General features: G+C 47.2%; 1 pseudogene; it reads left to right on the top strand.

Annotated features, from left to right (window-relative positions):
• The first annotated feature begins 5657 nt into the window (after positions 1–5657).
• LOC122425344 lies at positions 5658–5748 on the top strand (annotated as a pseudogene).
• Positions 5749–6207: the final 459 nt, after the last annotated feature.

Below are 6207 nucleotides of genomic sequence, written 5' to 3' on the forward strand. Positions count from 1 at the left end.
CAAGGAACTAAGATCCTACCTGCCTGGTGGCCAAAAAACCAACACATTAAAAAAAAGAACAAATTCAATAAAGATGATAAAATGGTCCACATCAAAAAAAAAAAAACATTTAAAGAAGCACATTAAAAAAGTCATAAACCTGAGCTTGTGACCTTTAGGTCCCCACGTGTGCCCTGTTCATCTTTTATTGTAGTTTTGTTTTTTATCTTCTCTTTTAACTCCACACCTATCCCTTGCACCCACCCAAACATCATCTCTTGAGTATTTCTATTGCATAACATTTGAGTTGAGCAACATCGCCTTCAGCTGCTTTCTCATCTGAACATCCAAGTTCGGAGATTCATCCGGGAAGCTGCTGGTCATTCTTTCTGATGGATGGAGACTCTCCCACCCCTCCCAGGTGCCATATTGTATCGGCTCTTTATCTACACATGTTTCTGACCAGGTGCTTTCACAGTCCATCCTGGGGTCACCCTCACGCTCATCTCCTATGTGTCTGTGGCCAAAGGCACCCCAGGGAACTTCCCTGAGCAGAGCCTCAGCCCCCAGGAAGAAGAAAAAACAGGAGGGTAAGTGTCTGCCTGAGTTGTAATGCTAATTAATGCTTGGCAGAGTCGGGATTAAAATGCAGGCCACCAGATTCCAGAACCCACGTGCGTCTCTGGGCCAGGAGGCTGGAGCTGGCAGGACACACATGTCTAACTACCAGGAAAGAACCAAACAAATAGTTGAGCGTCACAGTGTGTTGGGGTCTTTCCAATAGAAAGTGACAGCCTGTCTCTGAGAGAAGCATTGTCGTTGTTCAGTTGCTCAGTTGTGTCTGACTCTCTGTGACCCCACAGACAGCAGCACGCCAGGCTTCCCTGTCCTTCACCGCCTCCCAGAGTTGGCTCAAACACATGTCCACTGAGCCAATGATGCCATCCAACCATCTCATCCTCTGTCACCCCCTTCTCCTTCCGCCCTCAATCTTTCCCACCATTAGAGTCTTTTCCAAGGATTCGGCTCTTCACATCAGGTGGTCAAAGTTTTAGAGCTTCAGCTTCAGCATCAGAACTTCCAATGAATATTCAGGGTTGATGTCTTTTAGGATTGACTGGTTGAATCTCCTTGCTGTCTAAAGGACTCCCAGGAATCTTCTCCAGCACCACAGTTTGAAAGAAGCATAACACACAATTAAAAAAAAAAAACTGTAATCTGGATCAGCTCAGCATAGGTGACCTCCGACATCAACCATTCTGGGTGACTGATTCTTGTTTTCATCAAGCAAAGTTCAGACTGGTCATTTGGTCTCCGGTACAAACCTCAATACAACCCCGCCATTCTAAACTCTATCTGGGCCCATCCCGCAGAGAGTAAGGATTACACTCTCTTACTTCTGCTTTCATGTCTGTCTCATTTCTGTGGCTTTCATTCACAATCGCAGCCGTTGTTTATTCTGCTGCTTTTTTTCTAAGGAAGAAACTGAAAAGAAAACCTGTAGGTGTCTGGCAGGCAAGCACTAGAGAAAACAACAGGGTGACCACCTCCTCTTGCGCTCACAGCCTGGAAACCCCAGCAGCGCTGCGGCCATGGAGAGAAAATCCATGTGCCAAGGGCCTCGAGTGCTGGCGGGAGGGTCTCCTCAGAGTGTCAGCAGAGAGCCTTGGACACAAATGCTCCTGAAGGCTTTATTCGTAACTGTCAAATCTTGAGGCAACCGAGCTGTCCTTCCAAACAGGTCCTTCCGAGATGTTTGGTGACTGGCCAAACAAACTGTGCTACATCCCACAAAGGAAGGTTATTCAGTGCTAAAAAGAAATGAGCTGGGGCTTCCCTAGTGGTCCAGTGGTTAAGACTTGGAGCTCCCAGTGCTGGGGGCCAGGGTTTGACCCTTAGACGGGAACTAGATCCTACGGGCTGCAACAAAAGTTCCTGCATGCTGTAACTAAGACCTGGAACAGCCAGATAAATAAATATATATGTAAATATATTTTTTTTTAAAAAAAGGAGACACAGACATAGAGAACAAACTTGTGGACACAGTGAAGGAAGAAGAAGGTGGAATGAATAGAGAGTCGCGTTGAGACACATTACCGTATGTAAAACAGATAGCGGATGGGCATTTGCTCTGTGACTCACGAGCTCAAACCCGGTGCTCTGCGACAACCTAGAGGGCTGGGGTGGGGTGGCAGGTGGGAGGGAAATTCAAGAGGGAGGGGACACATGTATGCCTCTGACGGACTCATGTTGAATAATGCAGAAACCAATGCAATACTGTAAAACAATTATCCTCCAATTAAAAATAAATAAACTTTATTTTTTTAGAAAAGAAAATTCACAGGTCGATATAATACATAAGGCAAAATTACAAATGAAAACTAGCAAGTGTTTGGCAGACAAGGACTAAAGACAAGGACTTTATTGAATTAAAAATTCAATAAAATACAAGAAAGAAAAGAAATGCACTACAGCATCACACTGGCAAAACACATCCCTCCTTTCTCAGTCAGTTCAGTCGCTCAGTCGTGTCTGACTCTTTGCGATCCCATGGACTGCAGCACACCAGGCCTCCCTGTCCATCACCAATTCCCAGAGCTTGCTCAAACTCAAGTCCATTGAGTCGGTGATGCCATCCAACCATCTCATCCTCTGTCGTCCCCTTCTCCTTCTGCCTTCAATCTTTCCCAGCATCAGGGTCTTTCCAGTGAGTCAGTTCTTCACATCAGGTGGCCAAAACAATATATTGGAGTTTCAGCTTCAGCATCAGTCCTTCCAATGAACACCCAGGACTGATCTCCTTCAGGATGGACTGGTTGGATCTCCCTGCAGTCCAAGGGACTCTCAAGAGTCTTCTCCAACACCACAGTTCAAAAGCATCAATTCTTCAGCCCTCAGCTTTTTTTATAGTCCAACTCTCACTTCCATACATGACTACTGGAAAACCCATAGCTTTGACTAGACAGACCTTTGTTGGCAAAATAATGTCTCTGCTTTTTAATATGCTGTCTAGGTTGGTCATAGCTTTTCTTCCAAGGAGCAAGCATCACAATGGCAAAACACATCCCTCCTTTTTAACCCCCCTTTTAAGAGCTAAAAGTCAGCGTCCACAAGCAAAGCTGCCTCTGTGGGAGTTATGGGATCCAGCACCATACACCAAGGGACCCGGGAGCGGTCTCACTCATCTGTGCGCTGAGTAACAGACAGCCAGATCTTGCAAGGGGCTGCGGAACCAGCAGAAGCCAAGGGGCTGGTCCCAGCCCTTCTCAGCCACAGCTGGCGAAACCTGGTGAAGGCTGACCTGGTCAGACACCCACGTACAAGAGTCTCTGAAGAAGTCCAGGCTTCCCAGGGCAGATGCCAGCACTGCACTGGACCAAAATACACTCCAGTATTCTTGCCTGGAGAATCCCATGACAGAGGAGCCTGGTGGGCTATACAGCCCATGGGGTTGCAAAGCGTCAGACACGGCTGAGCCCCTGAGCGAGGAGGGAAGACAATTGTGCAGGATGATGCTGGAGGATCCTGTTTCTCTCCTGCGGAATCCGAAGTACTGAGGCGAGACCACCGTGTGACTCAGGGCGGGGAGGCGCTGTGAAAGAGGCAGGTCAGAAAGTCAGAGGCACCTAAGGGATGTGGTCCCTACTGGCTGCGCTCAGGAGCCCGGCAGGAAGCGTGCCCAACAGCCACTGGGAAAACGTCACGGAGGGTCGATCGTCCCCCGGGGCCCCCAAGCACGCCCAGCTCACTGAGGGCTAAACCCATTCTTTCTCTACTCTTCAGAGAGCACCCCGAGCCCCGGGAGACGGGGAGGGAGGGCGCTCGGGAAACAGGCTGGGCTCTGCGGGGAACGAAAGACAAACTTGAGCGGTAGCGCCACCTGCTGGAAAATCAGAGTTTTCCAGCAGCCAGCCATTGCAGGGGACCTGGGTTCAACCCCTGGTTGGGAAGATCCCGTGGAGGAGGAAATGGCAACTCACTCCAGGATTCTCGCCTGGAAACCCCCCTGGACAGAGGAGCCTGGGGGCTACAGTCCATGGGGTCGCACAGTCGGACATAACTGAGAACACACACATGCTCACGCACTAGAGCCTTGAGAGTTTTAAGGGGGGGGGAAGACAAACTAGAAGGAAACTGGAATGAAGAGAGCCAGTATGTGGGGGGCGGGGGAATCAGTAAGCAGTTGAAAGTGCAGTCTAGCTCCATTTCTGCCATTCCCCCCAGGCCTGAAGGTTCCCACCTGCAGAAGGAGGACCCCAGAGCGCCCTCCTGAGGTCCTGGCCCTCCTCGGGGCGGTGTCTAGATCTTGGAGGGCAGGGCAGAGGGAGCCAGCCTCCAGGGAGCTTCCTGCTCCAATTAAGGTAGCTTACAGATGAAATTTTATTTAAATAAGAGGTTCTGCAACCTACAAAAATATTTTGTAGGTTTTGCATTAAATACTTCACGCAAAGTACATAAACCTAGAAAAAAAATGATAAAGAAGAATAATAAAATGTGTGTGTGTGTTCCCCATCCAGCTTAAGAAAATTTCTTTAGTTTTTTTTTCAATTTTTAACTTTTGTTCTCTGATTTAAATGTAATATACTCGCTATAGGAATTTTACAAGATGCAGAACACTGAGAAAATAAAAATCACCATTATCTCATTACCTTACTGCTAATGGTCTGGTAACAATATTGTTTAGTCACTCAGTCGTGTCCAACTCTTTGTGACCCCATGGACTATAGTCTGCCTGGCTCCTCTGTCCATGGGACTTCCCAGGCAAGAATACTGGAGTGAGTTGCCATTTCCTTCTCCAGGGGGTCTTCCTGACGCAGGGATGGAGCCTGTGTCTCTTGCATTGACAGGCGGGCTTTTTACACCGAGCCACCAGGAAAGTCCTTCCTGGTGACAGTTCTTCCCTGTTTAGTCTGAATGTACTATTTTCCTGAAATTGAGATCTTTTTATACAAATCGTCCCTTTTATACATCATGACCACTTTCCTTTGAAAACTAATTTTGTATCCTTCCATCTCCCCAAGAAAATGACCCCCAAATACCCTTACTTTTGAACAGAGAGTTGGTTTTCCAAAAAGAAGCAGAAGCAGGAACTAGTGGATAGGGAAAACCTTTCTTGTTGGGCTTCCACCTGAAACAGAAACTAAATTGAGAGGTTGATAAAGTGCTTCCTGTCGCCTGACACAGGGCAGTATCTGGTGAGTAAATGTTGATTGATGATTGCTTCTCATGCGCCTGAAAGCATCTTGAGATAAGAGGGAAAACAGAAGCCGGTGCATTTGTGATAAGCAAAGATGCCCCAAATGCCTTCTCTTCAGCCCAAGCCAATTTCTGAGTCCAGGGTAGAGTCTCAACACAGACCAAGAGTGCTTATTGTCTGTTCTTTGTCATTGCATGTTTGTTTAAGCACTATTTGTCCAGAGAGTAAGACACAGCATAGGGTGCTTTGAAGGAGGCAATGAAGAAGCCAACATGGGCTTATGGGATGGATATCCTTTGACACTAAACCCTTTGCATGCAGCTTCCCATTAAGCAGTCAGCCATCACATCAAACGCTTATGCTGTGCAATGTAATAAATTATTTCTAATAATAATAGCTGATATATATTATCACAAATCGCACAGATCTGACCTCTTTCTACTACCTTCCCACCATTGGATGCCATGTAAAGATGTAAATTGTGCTAGCTTCGGCAGCACATATACTAACATTGGAACGGTACAGAGATTAGCATGGCCCCTGCGCAAATTCGTGAAGCGTTCCGTGTTTTTAAACAGATCTCCAGCCCAGGTTGGATGCATGAGACAAGGGCTCGGGGCTGGTGCACTGGGAAGACCCAGAGGGATGGGGTGGGGAGGGAGGTGGGAGGGGGGATCAGGATGGTGAATACATGTAAATCCATGGCTGATTCATGTCAATGTATGGCAAAAACCACTACAATATTGTAAAGTAATTAGCCTTCAACCAATAAAAATAAATGGAAAAAAAAATTTTTTAAAGATGTAAATTATCCAGAAGGAGATAACAGGTGACAGAGGTCAGCCCCCCTCAGCCAGCCCCTTTCTTACGACCTTCCACAAAGAAAATCTCTGCTTCTGTGTCTACCACCATCTGCCTCCATTCCCACCGAGACTCTTCCCCAGCTCTCCGAAGGAAGCAAAGTCCTGTCTGGATCGTGTTTTCAGGCACAGTCATTGCTTGGATCAAGCATCAGTTCCAGACAGCTGCAA

This window comes from Cervus canadensis, chromosome 1, assembly GCF_019320065.1.
Source record: "Cervus canadensis isolate Bull #8, Minnesota chromosome 1, ASM1932006v1, whole genome shotgun sequence".
In the NCBI taxonomy this organism is placed as follows: domain Eukaryota; kingdom Metazoa; phylum Chordata; class Mammalia; order Artiodactyla; family Cervidae; genus Cervus; species Cervus canadensis.